General features: G+C 32.8%; 1 protein-coding gene and 1 long non-coding RNA gene across 7 annotated transcripts in view; one reads left to right on the top strand and one right to left on the bottom strand.

The window, feature by feature from the left end:
• The window catches only part of Robo1 (roundabout guidance receptor 1), a 1010950-nt gene that overhangs the window by 455633 nt on the left and 529675 nt on the right, over nt 1-25642 (bottom strand). The gene's annotated exons all lie outside the window — the stretch shown is intronic.
• LOC134470559 (uncharacterized) lies at nt 510-21775 on the top strand. Its single transcript, XR_010039502.1, has 3 exons — nt 510-798; nt 1351-1446; nt 21532-21775. It is a non-coding gene; the product is annotated as an uncharacterized LOC134470559 (long non-coding RNA).

The raw sequence follows: 25642 nt of genomic DNA on the forward strand, positions 1-25642 counted from the left end.
GGCAGTCAGCTTTTATTTTGATCAACATTATGAAAATACTTCATTTTAAGTAGTCATGTTCTTTAAGGAAACATGTAGTGTAAATTTTCTAGATTATCATCTAGGCAGGCCAAATATGAAGAAATTAGCAGAGTTTAGTGATCTTTGAATGTCTCTCTTTGAGATGAGCAGCCACGAATTATTTTACTTCATTTATTTACCTATTCTTCCAATCAGCAAACATGTAGAACCTTCGATGAATTAGTTATCCTGAGATTCACTGTCATATTTGGTGGAGAGTGATATGCTTGCATCTTCATGGGACTCAAGTAATTTCACTAAAAATGAGTACTTACATTTTTTGTTCAAAACCTAAAATTTCAATATAGTGTATCTTATTCATCGTTATTTCATAATATGCTTTGAGTCTGATCTTAAATAAGGGATACATTTCTTCCATGTGGGAAATGGACACATGTTATATGGGTTTAGAGATTGGTGTTTTAAAAGATGTGGTTTTTTCCTTTTTTTTTTTTTTTCTTGGATTGCTTACTCTGGGGGAAATATCCTTGCCATTTGTGAAGTCACTCAGTCACTACGTGGAGGATTCCATGTAGAAGACGTCCACAGATGCCACCAGCCACCCACCAGGCACCAGTCATGTGAGTCATGTGAGTGAGCCACGTTGGAAGATGAGGCTTCAGCCTTTCTAAGCTTTCAAGTGCCCAAAGAAAACCCCTGTTGACAGCTTCATTGTATCGTTACCTGAAACCCTGAGCCAGAAGCATCCTGCTAAGTCATTATTTTAACTTGGGAATGGTAAGCAAACAAATATTTGCTATTTTAAGCTCCTACATGTTAGGATAATTCGTTGTACCGTAGGACTTCTCTGGCTTGCACACACACTAGTACTCACATGGCACAATTATCTTCAATGCCTTTCACCTGACTTGTAGTCTTTTCACTTTCACAAATAAGAAGAAACAAACAGTTTAGAGATCTCCAAGTGCCTCTTTTGATCCCAAAACATCATTTATCTCTTTGATCCAAATGACAAAAAATATTCATTTAAAAGTGATTTGTGCTTTAATTTTAATTAAATTCCAAAGTAAAGAGTTTCATATTTGTTTAAGCCAACCACATTCCTTCAGAATTTATTCAATGAACTTCAAGCAGTGTTCCAAAAGAAAAAGTATCTCTGCTTTAACTGCTGAAATGCTATCTTTTTAGTTTTTACTTCGAGTCTTTTCATCAGAAAATTAAAGTTAAAACCTTACCAATGCCACACAAAACTTGAATTTCTGCTTTGACTGGAGAAATGGGCTGATGAAGTATTTCTAGTATACTAATTAAGTACATTTATGATTACAGTCATCCAACATACATGTAGGAGGAATAACATATGTTGTGGAACAGAAAGAGGTGATGTGTTACTATCCAGAAAACCTGCAACATCTTGTATTTCAGGTACGGTGTCAGATCACTTTCTCCCCTGTATCACCTTTTAAAATCTTTCATAAAGTTATGAAAAATTGCGTGGACTCCATGTAAAACTGTGTCTGCTCATATTCTCAGAATAACTTCCCTTGGAACCTTGAACAAAGTTTCATTAGTGACTTTAGTCTGTGAGGTTTTATAGAAAACATTATAAATGTGTGATTATGTAAAATTCCCTAGGGCATGGAAAGTTAGTTCAGTAGGTTTTCATAAAATGTGAACTATTAATGTTTACAGAAGAGACTTAAACCAAAACAATTTAAAACCGCCTTCTACATCACTTGACTCTGTCAAATTCTTTGTAGCTTTTGTCTGGAAGTGCTAGAGTATATCAGTTAAAGAAAGAATACTTATGTGACATAATTAGATTTTTTAAAATGTCTGTGCAATCATAGGCTGCAGAAAGCCTTTCTCATTTCTTGAGAAAACGGCTATTAAAATGTGGTCTTAGCTTGAAAAGAGCTAACTTCAGTGGTGAAGGACCACTAGAGCAGAACAGTTCATTGAAGTAAATTAATCCCTGATTATTCCCTTTTGTTGTACTTGTTGTGTAACTATTCAGTGCACCACTGACCGGGTGGATTCTGATTTCTGATGTCTGCCTGGAATCATGTGGACTGCTTCCTGGTTGAATAAATTTAACTGACGTGAAGTCCACCCCAGATACTGCTTCGTAAAGAGTGACTCAAGTCTTAAAATCGTCAAATGTTCTCATTTCAACCTGATACAATTCCAGATTTCAATTTTGCCTGCAACTGTGGAACCAGAGTTCAGGAAGTATTCTGGTCAGAAAAAAGATACTTTATGAAGATCAGAGAGAATAGAGAAGTCACTCCAGGGATAAAAGGAGGGGACAGTGGCTTAGATCAGAGTGCAGGGAAGAGGTGATAAGAGGCTCGATGAGGCGTATATTTATATTTTACAGGTAAAGATACAGTTACAAATGCATGGAATGTAAAAGATTTAAGGAGAAAGACAGAGAGAATCAATGGCAAGCATGAATGCAAAGTTTTAAAATATAATTTTGCTTTTTTTTTTTTTTTGTCTTTTTCGTTTTTATCGGTACCAGGGATCGAACTCACCACTGCCTGCTTGCAAGGCAGGCGCTTATGCCGCTGAGCTAAATCCCCAGCCCCTGCCTTTTGTTTTATTTTGTATTTTTTTTCTAGTTGTTTCAAGAAATTGGAACATTGGTGAGATAGGAAAAATATCCTATAGTTTATTAAAATATATAATCAACTCATATTTACACAATTCATTTTGTTCACTTTAACATATCTTGGAATTTCTTCCTAATAAATACATGTGTCTATATTGTCTTCCTTTTTTTGTTTTTTTCTTTTTTATCGGTACTGGGGATCGAACTCATGACCGCACACTTGCAAGGCAGGCGCATATGCCACTGAGCTAAATCCCCAGCCCCTGTATTGTCTTCTTTTTAATAAATGCAAAAAATAGGGATGCGGATGTGATTTATATGAATACTATCTTTTATTCAGAAACTTTAAACAGTTTATTCTAGAGAGACTTTCTTTTGGTTTCTTGTCTTTCATCACAACAAAAAATGCTACTACTAACAATCATGTACAAATATCTGTGCATACATGAAAAATGCATCTCTAGTACAAATCCCTAAAAAAATCAGTTTTGGGTCAAAGTTGTTTTCGTTTTGGATTCATATTCCAAAGTTGTTGTCCAAAAAGTTTCCGCTAATTTATAGTCTAAGAAAAAATGTGAAAGATGCTATTTTCCTGCATATTTTTCAAAATGTTGTCACTTTTCGTAAATGTATTTTCTGCCTCAGTCTGATTTATACATGCCTATGGTCCTGAATTTAGCACCAATCTCAAAAAAGGTTTGGATCTCTCTAGAATGTGGAAAATGTAAATTTTACCCAAAGGAAAAGAATAGACATGGCAGATAGGAAGTTGATATGTAGGTCTCTAGCTACTGAGTATAGTTTGAAGGTCTATATGAGCATGTATTTCAACTGCTCCCTGCTTAATAATTTTATCTACATATGTGATCAGGCAGAAAAGATAAGCATGTAACTTTGCTTTTTTTACCAAAAAAAATGATAACTCATTTCAGTCTCAAAGAAAAATGCACAATAATGAACACAGAATACTTTCAAAGGTTTACCAACGCCTTTACTTTCAGAGAACAATGCAAAGTAAAAATCTTACTTTCCTGAAGTGAATTTAGAGTCAATTGCATGTTTAATGCATACATGTACTTTATACTTTTTGGCAATTAGAGAAGCTCACTTAAAATATTTTCTTTTTGGCCTTAACTATTCTTTTATTGTCTTGGTACTGGGAATTAAACTCAGGACCTTGTGCTTGCCAGGCAGACATTTGTGCCACAGAGCTTTATCCCCAAACCTAATTCTTATTATTATTATTGAGATTCTATTTTACTCCTCAGGATGAGAGTATGAGAAGCTGAGATAAATTAGAAGAAAGTTTTAATAAATGCAAATCTGATACTTTACATTTTCAGAAGTAGAATGTAACTTGAAATCAAAACAGCTTTTCTTCTTTTTATTATGCATTATAAGGGCTTATTTCTAGAAATCAATGAATAAAAAATTTAGTATTATTTTTTACAAAAATATTACTGAAACATTTATGAATATGGTGATTCAAAAGGAAGTAAATGACTCATTTACTTTTCAACTAATTCCAAGATGCCTTATTGATATTGATTTACACTGAAATTTGAAGAGAAATTTTTAAAAGTTATATCTAAAATGAACTTCTTACAAAATAAACTCTTTACCTAAAAACTTTTAAAAGTATGTGGAGTTGATAATATTCACTAAGAGGAAAAAGAAGTTTCCTTTTCCCCTGATCACTGAAAACTTAGGTCATATAAAATATAATTTCAATTTTGGATTATGACCAAAATGAAATCTGGTGATATTAAAATTAATAGTTGATATAGGCATTTATGAAGAATCTACACATTTTCAGGACCATCTCAAGTGAGGTAAAATGAACAAGTGAATATATAAAATATTGTCTTTCCTTTCAACTCATATTGTTCTCGAAGCTGTCAAAATTAAAATTAAGCAGAAGTGATATAAATTTCCTTAGTAATAAATGCTTATAAGCAGTTTGTAACGCTTACCTCTTTTCAAGCCTTCTTTGGTCTCAGAACTGATTATCGCTACCTTGTTACTCATTTCTATTTACAACCTCAAAATCCAGACTCATTGGCAAAAGAGAGATGCTCTTCGAGGAAATTGCATTTCCTCCTAGATAAGGAATTAAACCTACAACTTCTTACCTGTTCTCACAGCACAGCCTATCTTATGGAACTCAAGGAGTTGAACATGGATACTTTTTACAGAAAAGAAAGACAGAACAATAGTGTACACATCTGAGTTCAGGAAAGCTGGAAAATATCAGGGATCAGCAATGGGAAATAAATACCTGTTGCAAGAGAAATGGTGAAATTTGATGTTGTTTGATGTAGTGAATTTAAGTAGGAAGGAAAATAGGGAGTGTAGCAGCAGGCGTGGAACTCAGACTGCTGTGTTCTTTTAAAAATACAATGCACAAATAAGAAAATACTCCACTCTGTTTTCCATTTTCCATTGTTAGCCTTTTAAACACTGATCTTAATTATTAAATCTTATCCTAAGCTGTCAGAGTATGATTGTAATAGGTATTAATAAGAAATAATAAAAATATACGAACTACTGAAGGTATCTGCTGCCAGAATCTATGTATGGTAATACTTAGAAATATATAGAGAGCCAGATGTGGTTAGGTCTATAATCCCAGCACTCCAGAGGCTGAGGCAGGAGAATCACTGTAAGGTTGAGATACACAGCTCAAGACCAGTTTGAACTCTATATGGAGACCCTATCTCAAAACAAAACTCCACAAGAACAAAACAGAAACCTACAAGAAAACAGTCCAAACAAAATAAAAACAAAACAAAACATTATTACAAAAATCTCTCTTAAAAATTTAAAAATCACTCAAACTTAGCAACTGGGCTCTTTCTAAATTTCTTTTATTTTTGGAGCCAAGTATTTAATTTATAAAATATAGGCATTGTCTAAGTGGAAATCTGGATTCTTCATGGATTTCTAGTTTCAAAAACTCTTGCTCTGACTCTGAAAATGCTTATTGATGGATTAGACCTTTTCACCCATATGTGAATATGTGCTTTAAGTAACATAATGTACATGTTTCTAAAACAAAAGAAAACAAAAGTTTTGTGCAAATATGAATTTGACAAAATCTTGTAATGTGTGGTGCTTTGTTTAAAACAGTATTCTTATTTCCATTATTGTTTGAAACTGATGTTGTATCCAGTTTAATGCTATAGCTTAGAGATAAGACTGTTGTGTTAATCTACAAAGTTATGTATTATTTAAACACCAAGAGCTAACTGAATGTTTTAAGTATTTTATACTTCAAAAGTTGCCTGAAATTTTGAGACAAAGTACTAGTAACAAAAATAAATCTTTAAATCTACTCCTTAGTCTTTGATTTATTTCTTATATCTTTCTACATCCTCAATCTTTTATTACATATATAGTTTGATTAAGATGTATGAATATGGGGCTGGAGGTTTAGCTCAGCGGCATAAGCGCCTGCCTTGGAAGTAGGCAGTCGTGAGTTCGATCCCCGGTACAGATGTATGAATATACAGTGCATGTTTATTTGTTTACTTACTTATTTTGTGTTTTTGGGACAAGGTCTTGCCATGCAGTTCAGGCTGGCCTTAAGCTCACTTTGTAGGTCTCAAACTTGCAATCATTCCCTTGCCTCAGCCTTCTGAGTGCTAGGATTACAGGCACGTGCCATCATACCGTTTATAGTGTTTACGTGTTTAAATAAAAGATTATTAAAATAAAAGAAACACTGTCATTAAGTCTCCTGAAAATATTCCTTTTGGCTTCCAACACATTCTACTGCTCTTGCCACTTTCTGAAACTGTTGTAAAGTCCCCCTTTATGAGTACATTAAGCAAGTGTGATTTGAAATAAAATGCTGATGCTGAGTGCCCTCCAACAGAAAAGCAGATTCCTAAAATCATCACGATGTGCGCTTTTCCTTCATATGGACTGGATCACTTGCCCTGAACATTCTGATGCTTCCCAAAGTTAAAATGACCACGAGTGATATATGATATATTGATTAAGGGCTGAAGATACTGATGGAAGAGCATCCATAACTGCTTCAGAAAGTGGCAAGAATGACAGGATAGGCGTTCACCAGTGGGGGGAGGGTTTCTAGAGGGATCAACGGCAACGTGGCTTTTTCTGTAATGATTTTTAAAAAATTAAACATTTGCCTTATTCCTATGCATGCCATTTTCTAACCACTTGTTTTAAGCAAAAAGAATTACATAAATTCATATTTTACCAGTTCTATTTATATTATGGAAAAGCGAATAGGACTAATTTACTGGATTTTTTTTATAGTAAAAGGTTTTCCCTGTTTTGACAATGAATTCCTTAAAGCACAATAAATTAATTTGTACATTGTGCAGAGAGCAGAGAGCATTTTCATCCTCTCAGTATACTTGGAAGAGTTATGTTCCAGAGAAAAGCGAGGACAATAAAATTTTTCTAATTTTATTATCTTTTCTAAAGAAAAGATTTGATGACCAAGAACTGAAAAGAATGCCTGCTCATTCTCATATACTTTTTTTGTCTACACAGATGAGATTTATAGGCTGAGGAATGATCCATCTGTCTGCTCGTTTTCCAGTTTTACATACTTTTATAATTTTGGACAGGTCAATATGTAAATTATTTACTTTTCGTTGTCATTATGTTGAACAGAAACTCCTGATGTGGTTTTAGAAGAGATAGTAATCTTTGTACAAAATTTTAATAGCTAGACGGTAGTATCGGATTCTAAGGGAAATTTTAGAAGCAGTGCCTCCTACATTGGGTTCTCATTGCTATTGTCTTGCTGTGAGCATACTGATGACATGATATATTAGGCATGCTACAAAAAGAACCATGATATTGACATATGGGAGGAATATTCTCAGGGGCTGTCTGTCTCAGTGTAGATTATTTACCCTTAAAGCAAAACACACATGGTCCTGGCCTATGCCTGTTAAGTATTTACTGAATCTAGATGACAAAGGTTACACCCAGTGGGAATAAATTTCTAAACTATGTAGCATGACTATATATAAGAAACAGATGAAATATTTTATGTGGCCTTAAGAGGAGATTACACAGTGTTCCATATAGTTGTTAACATACAGTAAACCAGAAAAATAGTCCATTTAAAAGAATAGCTATCCTTTTAGAAAGCTATAGAAGAGTTCTTTTAGCTTCCTTTTGAGTAAGTTATTCGTATTTATTTGTTGTTATTTGTACATTTTTATATTGTTACTGACCAAGATTTTCAATATTGGTGGATAAAGATAAATTAAAAAAGGGTCTGGTCTCATAATTTTCTGCCACAGGTAATTACAGAATTTCCACCATGATGATCTACATTATTTTTTCTCTACATGGATGATAATGTATCACAAAAGTACAAGAATGTCCTTATGCTATGTGGCCAATTTCCTGTTTCTATGACAAGAGAATGCAGACACATTCCAAATCTCCTGTTTTCATTCCCAAATGTTTTCTTTTAATTGGATTTTCAGAAAGATTATTGTACATTTTCACTAGAGAAACTTTTGAGCTACAAATCCTAATGAAACACAAGTTCTTTAGATCTGTATTGGTTGTCTCTTTTCAAAGTACTCTTACATGCCGCTTGCTTCCCCATTGAGATTTATTTAAATAATTGAGCCACTCCACACCAAACACTGTGCTTATATCTTGGGATAACACAAAAGAAATGAGACTGTCCTACTGGTGCAAACAATCTAGAAAATAGAAAGGTGACATATATTAACAACTATAATATCTCTTAAACAAGGAATACTTGAAGTATTTTGCCTATTCAAAGGCAAAAATAAGAAAAGTTGACTTTGAGATAAACTTGAAGACAAAGGTCTGTTTATGTGAGAAACTGAAAAAAAATCATAGATATTTGATACTGTATCATTGAGCTTCTGCTTTGGTTTTTGTAAAAAACCCACATAGGGATGTGTATGGATGACTATAATTAGTTTTAAGGAAGATAAATTTGTTTCTATTATTTAAAAATGGGAATTCACAATTTATACCATTGGAGAGTATCAACAAATTTCAAAGACTGAAGTGTTGTGATTTAATGGAGGTAACAGTGGAATGGGATTTGGAAGACTGAAGCCTGAAAAATACCTGAATATATTTTGCTATTTGTTCATGTATATTTCAGCTGAACACGCAGCAACCTCAAACTACCTTAAACATCAAAATATCCTTTGAAAATTTTAACTGGACATTATGTTTTCTACAGGAAAGAAGTAGTTGTCAGATGTGTCATTTAATTGTACCCTGTAAAGACCCAAGAATTAATTAGGAAAAAACAGGAAAATTTGACAACAGGTGAGGTAGATACTATTTGAAAACCAGGAGTGCTAGGTTGCTACATGAAATCCAGTAAGTGGGAGGAAAAAATACCATGAAGTATCACAAAATAAAAACATCTTAAAAAACAAATATCTGGTGAGGGTAAAATTTTCTCTTGGTTGCAAAATTTTGCTTGTTCCAGTATTAAGAAATGGTCATTTAGAGTTAAGGAAATATAAAAATCAAGTAACAGCACCACAGGTCTACATCTATTTGAATATCCTTATTTTTTTAATATGCAAAATAGGCTTCTGAATTAATATTTATGTGTTGACTATTAACAGTTATTCTTATACTGGTATCTTTAAAAATATGGTTTCAGTTAACATTCACATTCTTGAGAGAGCTATTTCTCCTTTAAGCAAGAATTTAAGCAATTTTTACATTTTTAAAAAAGTTGTTGTTACTCTCCAATGGTATAATTGTGAATTCCCATTTTTAAATGGCTACATGTGTCATCACTTGAAACGTACTTTGTCGTTTGTTAAATAATATTTTTCCCTAAGCAATATTCCTATTTTTTTCAGACTGCTTTCATCAGCATAGAGAAAAACTTGAACAGTTTTTTAAGCTGAATTAAAGAACACAATACCAGCATAAAGGCACAGGAATCAATAAAAACTGCAAACAATAGATAAATCTCACACAGAGAAACCATTGCATGAGTTCACATGATCCTATCTAAATTAAGTCGCCCACCCCAAATAAATTAAGCTGACTTTTGGTCAGAAAGCTGAAGTAATTTATGTTAAATGACAAATAATAACTTTCCATTTAGTCCTCAAACATCCGTTTGAAATCATGTTCAGGGGATTGTGGGCTTTTTACTCATCTGATCCTGATGTATTCTAGGAAGGTCTGTAATGAAGATATTTCCTAGACTTAATCAAAAGGGCAGTTTGAAGGTAAGATTTCAACATAAGACTATTTGAACTCTTAATTAGCAGATGGGTCCCTTTGAAAAGAAGCTTGAGGCACCACTGTTTTGTTCTTGAGCAGAAGAGAGATTTCTTCCAGGATAATCTATAATTTACAGGATTTTGAAAGCTGGTTGGATAAACGGAAGGTTATTATCACCTATGGCAAAGAAGAGGCGGGAGTCTTTCTCTTTCCCCTCTCTCTTTTGTAATCAGGCACCATGCCAATCTAACAGATGGTCAGAGGTGTATATTGAAGGTGATTGTGTATTATGCAGATAGAATGGCTTCCAGGGCAATGGAAGAAACAGCTTCCTTATGATTGGAGACTAGAAATCATTTTTTAAAACCCAGACGTAGCTACTGTGGCACCTGAGAACACTTTGGAGAATTGAGATCAATACAGCACGTAAGACAGAGGCCTAATGACATTCATGAGTTAAAAGACAAATTTGGTGGTCAAGCCATATTTGGGAGCAAATGTAGCAACAAATGAGCTCTGCTAAATCCCATGGGTGGACAGTGCAAACTCTATTAGCAATTCATGAATTGATACCCGTGTTGTTATATAATCTGTATAAACAAAATTTAGATTCATAAAAATGATGCCATGTAATAATTTGAGAAAGTTGCCAAATGGTGATTAATTTGGCTGAATTATTAGTGAATCTACCACCTGCCTAGAGGTTGCCTGTCTGCCCCAAGGCTCTGAGCTCCTCACGGTGTTTAGCCCTGGAGCTCCATGTTATCCCACTTCCTTCTGCTGATAGTCCTGATCCTCAGCTATTCTTCAGGGTTTTGCTCCTGGCAGAGGTCTACTGATCTGAGAATCACAAGAACCCAAAAGGAGAGAAATAGCTTCAGTATGTGTGCATTTTGAAGTTGTACATTTGTAAATGGTACAACCTCAAGGATGGCAAATATCTTCATAAAAGAAACTTGGATGCACAAAGGCAAAATATATTTAGAGAATTCAGTTTAGTAGGATTTCTGAGAAGAATTTATTTGCTTTCATCTAAACATTTTTGGAAAGTCCAGATATCCTACTAGGATTTAAGTTTTAAAGCATGATTAGACAACATGTCAATAAATGCAAATGAGTTTTGTAAAACAAGTTTCATGTGAACCAATATATTGCTCAGCTCACAGAGATTGAATTTAATTGAAGTTGATCTCATTATACTCTAGGGGATGTAGTCAATGCTTTGACCTACCTAACTTTGGCACCATTACTCAATCTTTTTCTATATGAATGTTGATCAGTATTTGTGTGTACACATGTCGATACACTTCTATTATATATATATATGAAAGTACATATAAGATACATATTTCAACATTTACTCCTCAAGAAAAATAATACTTGGTACAGAATTTTATGTGATGTCAAATCTTAAAAACACACACCATTTTCATCTTCAAAATGTTCGGTTATTTTACATTTATAGCATTTGCCTCTGAATTATTTTCAAACCTATATATTCTCAGTGAAGAAAATATCTGAAAGAATTAATATACAAACTGTGGCCTTTATCATAGTTATACATGTCATGCTTATATGATGTAAACAGAGCTGAAGCCATCAGCCAAAAGCTCTGAAAGACAAAGATTTTTAATCGTAAGAGTGAAGTCAAACCAAGAAAACGTCATGTACTGTGGCCACAGTGCACATGGAAGAAGCAATGATGTTATTTAGTCTTTTTAGGCAACAGTCACTAGATATCCCTCATAATTTCTTTTATTTGTATCCCTTTTAAGATCCATAAGCAAATTATTGAATATAAGGGTAACTGACAAAAATAATGAAATTTAAACAAGGGGTTGACAAGGTTTTTAACAAATTATTTTTTGCTTCATTTGATAGACATTATGTTTGGTACTTAACACTAAAAACAAACAAACACTAAAGCAGATATATATGTCCAAAAAGACAAGCATATAAAAGTTATTTGTGCCATTTTGCTCTCCCTAAATTAATGAAAGTATTTCATTATTTATGATGGTTATCATTTTCATAATTTTCCAAGGAGCTTCATAATTCTTGTAATTAAGAATGGATATTTATGAATGTATGTTAGTTAATAGCTATATATTTCTAGTGGTTTGGAATAAAAAAATCATGTATGTATTTAATTGTCAAACAATAGGGAGACATAAAAGGAAACTGTCTAAGACATTATCCTAACATGATTCCAAAAACACAATTGTGAAAGATTCAGTCAAATTAGGTAATATGCAGTGAAACTCACAGACAAAACTGCATTCAACTTAACAAATGGATCTAATTTGTGCGTGTGTGTGTATGTGTACAGTTACCATATAGTAGATAACAATTTACTAGACCTATTCATGGTAAGCTTTCATATTTAATATGTTTATTAATTGAACAACAAGAAATGAAAAGACAATACAAAAGTCAAAAAGTGAACATGGACTAATGTCTGTAAGTAGAAATTCATTCATACATAGGACTAAGACTGCCTTTAGGTTAGTTTCTGGATTATTGACAACTGCTTGGTGATTGCTAAGAGAGTTCACACAGACTTGGTAAAGGAAACACATTATCTTCAGTTGAAAGGCAGGAATTATTGTAATAAGCAAGGCTGATTTTACTTTAAATAAATGGCTGCTTTTTGCTAAATAAGCAATTAAAAAAAACAAATGGCCCTATGAATTTGCTAACGTTTTTCAATCTTTGTACATTTCCATTGTCTTACACTTGAAAAGATATAGTGAATTAGGAGTAGACATTCATTATTTTTCCTAATATTGATATATCTGAAATTATTATAAATAAATTGTATTATTTTTATCAAATCTGAAGTTTGCTACAAAAATATTCAAGAAGAAACACAAACATATGTAAGTATAAAAATGAACTCACACATGTATGCAAATGATCCCATTAAGTTACATTTAATAAAAAGGAGGATAAGTTTTATTTTGACTTTTCCATTATTAAAACAAAATTTTATTTCGCCTAAATCATTTACCCTCAAAAAAAAACAACAACAAAAGACAAGAAGAATAAAATTGCTACTCTATTTCATTTTGCAAACATTGTATTTGGGCAGTGATTCAAAATGGTCAGAAGCCCAAGATTATGTGAAGAGGATGACTGAGGCCTGAGCGTTCTGCTGAAGCAATTTGATCACCTGGGGGAGACTGGGAATCAAAAATAATCAAGGATCAATTCTTTGAAAAGAAGAGTAGAAGTACTGTAAGCCTGACCTCTCAATTTTGCATAATTCCAGATTATTTGTTTGATGCAATACAGTCATGAAGAAGTGGTCAAATTATAATATGAATGTTTAAATTAAAAATGTATTACAATAAAAATGCATGGTCATTCATCACCTTCAAAACACTCCTTCCCATTTCAATATCATTGCATTCCTCCTGCCACTTTCTGAAGAAGTTCTGGAAATCCTCTCTCATGACAGTTTTTTAAGATGTATGATCAAAAATATGGTGAAAACTGCTGCTGAGTGCCATCCAAAGAAAAGGCAGGCTTATAAAAAGCATTATGGCATGTATTCATTCTCCTTATTCACTGGGCTGTATTTTGAAGGCAATTAGTGGTGGTTTTACTGTGATAATTTAAAAACTTCCATCATATGACAATTTTATCATGTGAAAATGTGCTTCAAGTTGGTACTGATTAAATTGTAAAGCCACCTTTGTATAACCACTTTATATAACATTATTTCTTTAAATCATAATGATATAACAGTGCTTGAAGTTTTTTCAATCTATTATGCAATGATAAATAATAATGGTTCTATGCTATCACAGAACTATAAGATTATGTAAAATTCTGTATTCTTTTACAAGACAGACACCTAACTTAGAGCCTGTAGATTATTTTTCTATCTAAATTATTAGTGCTTATTGAGTTATTGTTTGTTGAATACATAAGAGGCATTGGTCACTGCTCAGTGATAGGTTTGCATTATCTTCTGTATTTCTCATGTTGCCACATTACTCAGGTAATATTAATATCCTAGTGAGCATTAGAGAAGCTACTTAACTCTAGATCACATTACTAGATTGTTAACTTATGTAGACACAATTCATATTCCCAGATAGGAGAGCCTAACAGGCATTCTTTTCCCTACATTATTTGAAGGTCTACTACATTACTGTGACTGCGAGGACTGACATTTGTACAAAAAACACATATACGGATTAGTACAACAGAACACAGCACTTAGAGGCATACTGGCAATTCGATCGATGAACAGCACTACCACTAGGAAGAGAGCAGATATCTTAGTAGGTTATCAGTGAACCTTTTTTATATGAAAAAACAAAATACCATGTGCGAAATTTAAATGCGTTAAAACCTCAAATGTGAAAGGTAAACCTTTCAAATTAATAGAAAAAAAGTAGAAGACTACTTGTGATTAATTTAAAAGCAAAATCATAGCAAAATAAAATGGCATGATTTGCATACAGGTGAAGAATTTTTGTTTCAAAGTCATGGAGAAATACAAACAGCAAGCAACTACATGAAAAAGATATTTATAATAGTAAAAATCAACAGAGAATTCCAGAGAATTAAAAGGAAAGGAGCAATGACTATATGCCAAAGATGAACAGTATACATAGTCAAGTAATTTGCGAAAGAGGAATGTTATGACTTGTGTCTGGATACACCCCCAAAGCCCCATGTGCTCATAGGTTGGGTTTTTGAGAGGTAGCTGCATCTAGAATGTGTGATGCTGGGATTAAGTGCATGGGATTAAAGATGTGTGATCACTGAACTAGCTCACTGACAGGTTAGTATAGTTTTAGATGTGGATAATAGGAAGGCCCACCTGAGGGTCAGTGCTGCTTTTTTAAAGAGCAAATAACCTGAATAGAATATGCAGGTCAGAAAGAGGGCTGTTGCTTGTTGCTTGCTGCTGCTTTGCTATTTCCCTGCTTTGCTGTCTCTTACATACCATGAATTGTTTCTCCTCTGTGATGCTTCTCTGCCATGTCACGGAACCAGCCAACTATGAACCGAAACCTCTACAAACTGTGAGGTAAAATAATTCTTCATTCCTTTAACTTTGGGCGTCAGGTATTTTGTCTCAGCAAGGAGAAAAGTAATCAAAACAAATAACAATAAATAATCATGCAAACGAAGTGATATTCCAGTTTATTAATGATAAAAAAAGCTAAGTGACATAATATGATTATGTAATTATTAGGCTAACAAAACTACTGATGGGATTGCAGAGTGGTGCAGCCATTTTGGTGAGTAAGTCGCCAGCACAGCAAGTCTGGTTAATTGCTAGGTGAAAAGAACACACATTCTCAGGTTCAACTTGTATTTCATAGATAAGTGTTCCCTTATGAATTTCACCTCTATGGTCAGTAGTAACTGAGAAAGGAAGTACACTCTCTAGCTTTCAACTGACATTAATATTGTTAAAGTCTTTACAGTTAGGTGTTATTTTTCCAAACTTGAAAACAAGGATCATGAAAGATGGAAGTCCAAGCCTCAGTATCATATGTACACAGTGAGGAAAAGTTCACTGCAAAGTCACATGCTATTAGTCTGAAAGATGCCACTTCATTTCAAAACAGCGTTAGTTAAGGCCACCCATTGGTATTTGAGGAGCTCCTACTGAGTAAATAGCTTGGGGAAATATTCTTTTGTGTAGGATGATTTTTGCCTATCATCTGCTGTAAGGTCTTAAGAGATCTTAACTGGAATTTGTATTCCTGTTTTGCATCAGTTAAATTTGAAGTAAGACAGTGTATATATACGAAGTCCTTGATTATCATGGAAAAACTAATGCATTTAGTAAGGTAACAATTGCTATTCAGATAGCTGGATTCTTTGCTTAAAAGGAAAGCAACTGAAAAATACTATTCTAACAATATTTCCTTAAAACGATTATTTTGCTAGTTTCAAAAAGAATTTGTCATAGAATGAAAAGATATTATCTTCATTTAGCTAGTTTAGAGTTTTCTAAAAGCCCATGAATTAGAGATTTACCATATTTTCTGTTTATGAGGCCCTTATGGGAGACATAAAGCTGCATATTTTTATTAGAATCTACTAGTACAGCTCATTTTTATTATAGTGATGTCACATTCTCAGAGTTTCATTAAATTATCTACATTCTAAATGAAGATTAATTGTTTCAAATAGTTTTTCTTTAGTATACATCATTGCCTAAGAAAGAAAGACAACTCTATCTTGATAGTATGTCCTCTGGTTCTACAAAAAGAACCAGATTTTGATTACCATTTTAATCACATATTACATAAACTTTAATCAGCAATTGATTATGTCTCATGTATTCATTATTTTAAGAATAAGTTATTTCACAAAAAAAGCTTTAAGGAAGTGCTAAATCCTAAATTTTAAATTTAAGTAATCTACTTTTAATTTAGCATTGGTATGAATGACATAGTATATTATTAAAATATTCATCATATTCAAAGCATAAAAATACACGAACTATACCATGGTATTTTTTAACTCAAAGCAGTTTAATATATGGTAACAGAACTGATATATACTTGATAACACAAGAAGGATAAAGTATAAGTAATTGTTCTCATATTCATCTCTCATTTGTCCAAAGCAGTGTGAATACTATCATAAAAGAACTTTAGATACTAACAAAGTTACAGAAATCAATGTATTTCCCTTTTCTAACATCTAGTATCTTTCTCCACTGACAGAATCATTTTTAAGATAGGTGTCAATTACTCCATTATTCTAAAATAAATACAAGACACATCATTTGTAAGTTAAAATTACAAACACTATCACATATATAGAATTTTGCACAAGAAGATTTTACCATGAAGATGTAGGAGAACTGTTTATATCGTTCAAACACAAAAACACAGAAGAACATTTTGGAGATAACTGAATTAAAGTGTAAGCACAAGAAACCCACAAAACTGACAAAATGAGTTTTGTACAAATATTACTTAGATAAGTTTTACTCTTCCAAATTTTTTAGTAATACTGGCATTATATATGATCAATTGAGTTCATGTCTTGTTATCATATAATGTTTTAAGAGATAAATTGTGTTAAAGACAATGAATTTATTTTGAGAGTTAGAAAATTTGGCAAAATAAACTATAACTTGTTGAGTACAGGCCCATTAAATTGTAGTTTTATTAAGAAATAAAATTCTGCTTTCTTGATTTCACTGAAACTTTGCACCTGCCTATTTTTGATGTGCGAATTTTCAAGTAGACTATGCTCATTTTTACTACAGGAAATAATTCAAGTTACTTTGGTGTTAAAATGTTGCATGCGAGTGATTTTATTGTATGTTTTGATTTCCTGAATAACTTACATTGATAGTGATTACTTATGTAAACAGTAAAATTCTTAATGTAATTTCTAAAAATTGGTTGATATTCTTTGACTGTTTAAGTAAATGAACCCTATTAATAGGCATTTTAACACTCTGAGGACTTTCAAATCATTAGTTTTTACTAGTACCATACAGCTGGAGTTAAGTTACTTTTAAAATCAAAGAATAAAATTTTCCCTTAAATTTAATAAATATTAAATATTACTAATTCCATTAGAATACATGTTCTCAGTGTAAAAAGCAATGTAACTTACTCTGAAAAAATAATCAAGTAATTCCTTAATAGCTATCACATTGTTAGTTCAGTATCCAAATGCACCAGAGGATTTCATGTTTGTTTTAAACAATCACTAATATTTTGTGGTTTATTTCTTGAACTGATTTGACAGTTGCCTGAAAAACAAGTACATATACTATGACTAATTAAAAGTTACTGACTTTGAACAATCATTTCTTTTTTTAAATTTTTAATACACAGGTTGAACTCCAAAATATATTCCTATAAATGCCTAGTTTATATAAGAAGGTAGAAGCAACAAAAAGTAATAGTTACTTGCTTAAGAAATGTGTCTTTGTAATTGAACAATGCTTCATTACTTTTTTCTTAACATTTGACTTGCTCATCTATCTGCTCACTTTCAAATGACAAAGAAAATCTTAATGTATATTCAATAACACCTTGGAAATACTATCATATTAATACCTCTATTTGCATTAAATTCTAAAGAAATTTATTTAATTAAAATAAAATGGTAGCAGAATCTGTTTCCTGAACTTCTTTTCTTTCATTTTCAATTTAAAGGCAACTGTTATCGAATTATTGAGTAGAATGATGCACTTTTCTTTGCACTTCCATTGTTAGAAGAAAGTTAAAAGAAATAGGTACAAGAGAAATAGATGAAAGCTATGAGAAACTAATATGCATTAAAGGCTGGGGTGAATCAAATGCACTACCTCTGCTTATTTGAGGGCAATGTCTTGATTAAATTATAGAGTGAATACTCTGACAGATTATCTTCAGAATGGTTTCACTAATGAGGTTTTGAGTTGCATAACCCTATTCTAGAAATGGTAATTCAATTCTGTACAGTTCTTTGTGAAAGGATTTTGTGTGTCTCTACCAGTTCTTTTTAAACTGGAAAAATTTAAATTGCATTTGAAAGGAGACAACTAGCATATTTACTCATAAAGACCATAATGCTCTATAGATTCTGAAGTATTGAAAGATATAGCCTTCCCTTCTACAGAATTCTTCAAATTCGTATTGCTAAGATGTATCATAAGATATATTTCATTTTTAAATTGAAAAATCAGTTACAGGTATTTGTTCCTGGATTACACTTTAAAAAAATAAGGTCATGTTTAATCTAAACATTAAAATATCAACACATACATGTTGATATTTATATGTAATGAGATATATGTGTAGGTAAAAGCCCTTTTTACTTTTATTTTAATAAAGCTGTACCTATGCAAAGGATTTTAACTTCTGTTGCATATCCGTTTTTGTAATCATATGATAGCATAAGATATATGACTTGGAATCTGATAGAGCTACAATAATTCTTAAGAATTAATGCTGATTTTTATAAAAGTCATGCTATTAAACATTTCACTTATGTAGGAATCTATACAAAATAATACAAATTTATGTATTACATAATTTTTCCAGCTTTATATTTCAGTCTTTTAATAGAAAAATTATGTATTTTTAGTGTGTTATATATTTAAATTATAGCAATCGTAACTAATGTTGATATTGTTTGTCCCTATCCCTTTTAACTCCTATTTTCCCAGACAAACGTAGTATCCTGAATTTGGCATTAATCATTATCATGCATATTTTATGATTTTATTATATATGTTTTCCCAATCATGCACAATTTGAAATTGTTTTACTTAGAAAACTGGTATCCTTATTATGATATTTTAAAAACTTTACTAGAACTGACAGAATAGTAGTAGAATTAAAACTGGCTAAGCTGCTGCTAAGACTTCAATCTTTAAAATTGATTTGGGGGAAATGAAAAGCTCTCTATGTAACAGTGGTTATGAAGTGTTTCATTTTTTCATGACCTTTGTTTCCCACTTGTATAATCATTTATACGGAAATTCATTAGTTGGCTCTTGAAAGGAAGAACTAAGGGCTATATAAGTAGCCATGGGTTAATTGGATAACTGTGGTAATTTGAAAGCTTATACATGCTGACTTTGCAATTATTAATAATACATGAAGCTTAGTATAGATAATGCCTTCCTTCGTATGGGAGGTAAGTGAGAATAGCAGCTTCCAATAAATGGAGAATGGGGGCTTACATCCTTAGATGTAAGTGTATCCAATCAGGAAAATTACTTTAATCACTGTCTCAGTTTCCTTACAAAATGCCAAGGTATTGTCAGTATTACATGAGGATACCAATTAATCAGTATTAATATGCTATCTTACATAAATTATTGCAGTTAATGTGAATTTCATACATTTTATGCTTTCAGAAGCAATAAATTAGTTGCTAGTTCATTGACTTTGACACTTTAGACTTAATGAATTTTTGTTTCTATCATGTATTTGAATAAGTAATTTTTTGAGTGAGTGAGGCATGATGACATTTCTTATTAAATATTTTGGTTAGCTTGCTTTTTTTTTAATAGGTCTAAGTTAATTTCTTCCTTTGCTTTCTAAATGTCCAATTACCTATATTAATCCTCTTATTTTGAAATTTATTTGAACTCAAGCAAAATATAAAAATTGCACATATTGGTGGACTATTATGTGATGTTTTAATACTTGCATAGTGCCATATTGTTTGAAGTTTGAATCAGGTTAAAGTATCTGTCTTCTAAAACACTGACCATATATTTAATGTGAAGATATTCAGAATTCCTTCTTTTAGTTTTGTTCATATATACAGTGCATAACTGTTATCAACTGTTTTTTTTTTTCTATAATAATATCTGGAGTCGTTTCTGGTTCTTGCAACTCTTTCTGATAACAGTTTGGGGACCAGGAGCTCACCACAGAGCAGGTGGATTTACTCACTCCATCTGAAGTGAGTGACTTCAGAATGGAATTTGATAATGAAACTCTAGCAGTGACCTGGCACCTCTTATTTTCTCTTATCACATGTAATGAAGCAAACCGGATAAGTCTTAGCGGATTCACTGGTTTCTGCAATAGGCTAGATTGAGATTACTGAGGGCGACAATATCTATATTGGATGGGTGCAATGCTTTGGATGGTTCTGAATTACTTACAGTTTCAAGTGTTTGGTTTAGGGGCAACCAGAAAATCTCTTCTGTATTATAGCTATGGGGTTATTATAGTTGAAAATCTGACAGAATCAACTCAGCACTGCTAGATTGTAAGGTAGCATTTATATATTACAATATACAATGACTATGTTCTGATGTGTAGCAGTCTGTGGTATTGATGGGAGAAAATGTAAGGCCTAGAAAGCTGCAATGAAACCAAGGAGAAAGTTTCATATAAATCTAAGCACTGGTGTCTCCTCATCCTCAAAACTCACTAACTCCCCCTTACCAGAAAAAGAGCCCTTTCTGCCTATCTGTGAAGACAGACTTGCCTTCTTGGAGACTTGCAGATCCTGTTCCAAAACATTCACTCCACACCCTGGTCTAGAGCTCTTCATTACTTTTAAGGCAAAGATGGGATTTAATTCCCATATGTCAAAACCATGACACACAACCCAGGAAGAGAAGCTTTACTACACTTTGGTGATTAAATTAACAGAAATCTGGAGAATATCAAGGAGATATAATTCTAAATGTGCTAGACCAGAAAAGAAGAAAAATGAACACAGATTCCCAGTCAAGGGCTAGTTACAGCAGCTGGAAATGGTTCTCATTGTGTTCTTGATTTCAGCTGACACCTAAATTCAAATGATGTTTTCAGTAAATAAAGTGTAGATGTCAGAAATTCTTTTAAAAAAGAGAGAGGGTAATTCATGTGGTTACAAAGCATGTGACATGTGTCAAGTCTAAATTAAGATGTTTTTATGTGTAAAATAATGTAATAAAACATCTCAATCATACCTTTCATATTGATCGCATGTTGAAATAAAATCTTGGCTATATTGCATTAAACAAAATATGAGTTTTGAAAACAAATTTTCATCTATTTTGATTTTGTTTAAAAATATGGCTACTAGAAAATTACACATGTAGCATTATATTTCCACTGGGAGGTTTTGATGGGAAAGATACAAACATTTGAGTGAAATTGTCATTGGTCACATACTTACCCATCTTCAAACTCTACTTTTTTTTTTTTTTTTTTTTTTTTTAGGCTGAAACATGCCCTCTAGCAAAACCTTTGGAACTACTAGCACTCCAGAAGAGGACTTCCACACTTTGGGGATATACTGTAGAGTTTCCCTCTGTGATCTACGGATGCATTTAGAAAGCATTGTTTCTGAAATCGTCTACTAATTTCACTGTGGGCAATAGGATAATGAAGTGGCCAAAGCCAGTGATACCAGTTGTCAGAGAAAAAGTGAATATGGTTTTTAACATAATTGATAACCTTCCAAGTTTATTTTGAAGTGATACTGATCACACCTCTCTGGGACTGAAGTAGCTGTCTTGTACCATAATTGAATTAAGTTTTGAATAAAAGAAATGAATGGTAATGAAGAAAGGCCTGACTCAGGCATATATGGGAAAACAATAGTGCATCACACAAATACCAGATTATGCGCCCCACACATCAGATGGCTTGCAGCTGTGCTTAACTAAAGGAAGGGAAGAGTGGTCATGAAAAGAACAACATAATGTCACTGTACTATAACTTGAAGAAAGAGAAACACAAACTATTGATTCTGCTAAGACTAAGAGATCCACACAACTACTGCTAATACTTAAAGATCCATGTAACTATCTTAATTATATCTGCTTGTGTGCCTGAAACTCTATTTTATAATAATTTTGCCCTGTGTGGTGTGTGCATGTGTGTGTCTGTTGAACACAGGGTCCTTGTACTGAACTGAATCCCCAACCCTATTTTTATTTATTTATTTTTAGACAAGTTATTGCTAAGTGCTAAGTTCTCTGAAGTGGACTTGAATCTAGTTCTTTCGCCTCAGACTTTGAGAGTCCTGGGATTACAAGTTGCCACTATATCCACTCATCTTATTGACAGTTCTTGAATGTATTGTCAAATCAACAACTAGCAGAAAAATATTTAGATTCTCTGCACTGGTTTTTATAAGTAGGCTATCCTTAGAATTCCCATTCTATTTAAAATAAGAACTAAAATGACATACCCTACCTCTGTGAAAACATAAGTCAATTAGTGCCTACCTAAAAGATTGAAATATATACTGAATAATTCTTTATGCTTAGTTCCCATTAAATTTACACCTGTGGTCTGTTAGCAGACTCAGGACAAAAAGAATGAAAATGACTACTGATTACAAAATCAAGTGGTGAATTAAATTTTGAAGACTTTTAGATATTGTTTTTCTGCTACAGAAAATCAACAGAGACCTTGATCCATTGAATGTAGTTACTATTCTAGAAAATCATATTCTTTTTTTCAAGAGCAAAGTCCTAGAATAATTTATCTTTCATCCTACAAGCACACTTGCAGGACACATTCACTATCTTACCCAAGGTCTCCACCAGTTCTTTTCTGTGTTTATTCCAATGAGATACTGATCATTTCACTGCTACCAAGTCATCTTTTGTTTGTTTGAGTGTGTGTGTGTGTGTGTGTACTGGGAATTGAACTCAGGATCTCATGCGTGCTAACTAAGCAGGAGCTACAACACTGAGCTATACCCCTGGTCCCCAAGTCATCATCTTTATCCACTTGATTGATAAAATCATGCTCACAGATCTTGGTGACCAGTAAGTAGCAGTCACTGGACATAGTTTTAAAATGCACAGGCATTTCAGAAAAAATGAGGAAAATGTCATAGCATTTAGATATCTGTGTACTGTCTCTTTGAGTTTTGGGGAGCCCAGTCATGTCAGGATATTTTCTCCCATGTGAAGGACAGTTAGCTGCTCCTTGACACACATTTTATGGCAAAATCTTTGGATTTTATAGAAAATATGTACCACATGTGGTTGGCTATTTCTTTCTTTTTAAGTACCTGACCCCTAAGTCTACCACTTTTGAATGTGACCTTGCAGAATAAGAGAAGACTCTTTTATTGGTACAGCACAGTAAAAAGCTTCTCTATTATTGGGATATATTTGAGATATACATACACATCAGGGAATTGTGTTGTACTGGGATATGGCTTTCTGGAAAAATTTGATAGCAGAATCACTGATCCCTAAGGATTAAGAGAAAAGCAATGACAATTTTTTGGAAAATTATCTCCTTTTCAACTGCTACTTTTGTCTTGCCAAAAGAAATGATTGAAATGCTAATCAAGAGACCCCAGATTTCCAACAAATCATGCAAACGCTGTTACCTGGGTGATGTTTATTCCTTTAGCACATAAAGTTAAGCACCCATATAAGCAGGACAATTTCAAGCAGAATTGCAAAAATGACTAAGATCAGACTCAAGTAGGTATTGAAAGTACAAAAGTGTTGCATGAAGGACAATCAAAAGAGTAAAATCTTACTATGGGAAGAAAATTGAGAGGTGAAACTGGTCCTCTATTTTAACTAAAAGATCTAGATTGATTCAAGGAAAATGGCTCAAGTATTGGGTGATTGGGGTTTTAGAAAAGAGAATTTTGAAGAATATATACCAATAAAATCTATCCAAGTTATATGAGATAGATCTTTTGAAGTGACTCCAAGATCGTAGCATCCTGGATGAACACTTATATATAAATTTTTATTGTACAGATGACTTTTAAGAAAAAGGTGACAATAAAAGTTAGATGTCATTTAGGTTCTTCTTCCACCATTCCACTGCTTGAAAAAATGGTTCATGAACAATGTATACAAGGATACAGATGTTGGGTTGATATATAATTACTTTAAAAGTGGACTGGTCACATATACTGTTGAGAAGTCAGTCTGTCCATAATACACAATAATATTGAGGCATCACCATGCCGCAATAGACCACTGTGTCTATCTAGGAAAACTGGAAAATTGTTGGGCTTTTTTCATCATGAGATAGACAGCAGTGACTTCCTCACTAGAACAGATGTTCTATGAATGAAAAGTCTTTCCTTCCACCATGCTTTTGCTAGACCTCTGCATTTGTTAAATACCTTGCTCTATATCAGGTTATCATCTATAACACTATCTGAACAAAAATTATTGTTTTTTATCCAGAAGTGAATAAAAAGATGGAATATAGGCAGCTGCACCAGTGGAATGATCAACTGACTATTCCATTATGCCACATCGAAGTGTTGTATGAGATTAAATTCCTTTCCTCCAAGATGTAGAGCCAATGACATATGTCTTTCTTTGTACATTCTTAGTCTAGTACTGATTTGTTTTGTTCACTAAATAGTTTTCATTCTTTCTCCTCTGATGGCTATGGAAGGATTGTAATTCCCAATTCTGTTGAATTTAGGAGGGAACATGTGGTTTTACTTAGATGAACAGAAGTCACTTCTGAGCAGAAGCTTTTAAGACCAATTCACAACGCTCTTGCTGATGTAGTCAGGGAAGACTGTGTCAAGATGACACATCTCTTAGGCTGGGGAACACAGTTCATCCAACACAAGAAGCCTAAGTGAAAAACACATTTCTGTTGTGTATTGCTATGGCTTGTTACCACAGCATCACCTATTACTGTATTACAATTAGTTATAATACCAACTTGTACCGTATTCATTAGTTTCTTTACGTAGAATTGACACGTAGTTTGATAATTTTCCAGTTTTTAAGATTTTAAAATTTGCATTTCGCTTTTCTTCCAATATGGTACTATAAATGCAGGAGCTTAATACTTAAAACAGACCAGTGTAGATGGAGGAAATTACTTAACTTTTATATGTTGAAGTGGTGGCAAAGATATATTTTAAACATTACAAGTCAGTTTTACACTTCTTTGATATACAAAAATATAAGTAACTTCAATTTCTTTTCTAATTACAGATTTTTAACTATTAATAACATTGCTAGAATATCATTAAAATTCCTTATTATCTAATTTACTTATTCATAATTTAAAAAATTTTTATGATAAACTAAAGCTTTCACTTGTACTGTGTGAATCTCTTATGGAAAGTATGTGTTTTTTAGAACACTAAATATCCCAAGATACATTATTTTTTCATGTTTGTAAAACAATATATGCACTTCCAGTAGTCAATAAACAATGTGCACTTTTTTCAGAATGTCCTTTAAAATCATTGATTATTATATATTCAATCTCTGGGCTGTGTCTGACCCTATAAAGTGTTGATTCAAAACCCCATTTCACTTGTTCTGGTGACAAAGGCCATAATCTGTGAACTGTTAAATAACCCCTA

The sequence above is a fragment of the Cavia porcellus genome, unplaced genomic scaffold (assembly GCF_034190915.1).
Source record: "Cavia porcellus strain 051 isolate PalLab524CR breed Dunkin Hartley unplaced genomic scaffold, mCavPor4.1 scaffold_15, whole genome shotgun sequence".
NCBI lineage: Eukaryota > Metazoa > Chordata > Mammalia > Rodentia > Caviidae > Cavia > Cavia porcellus.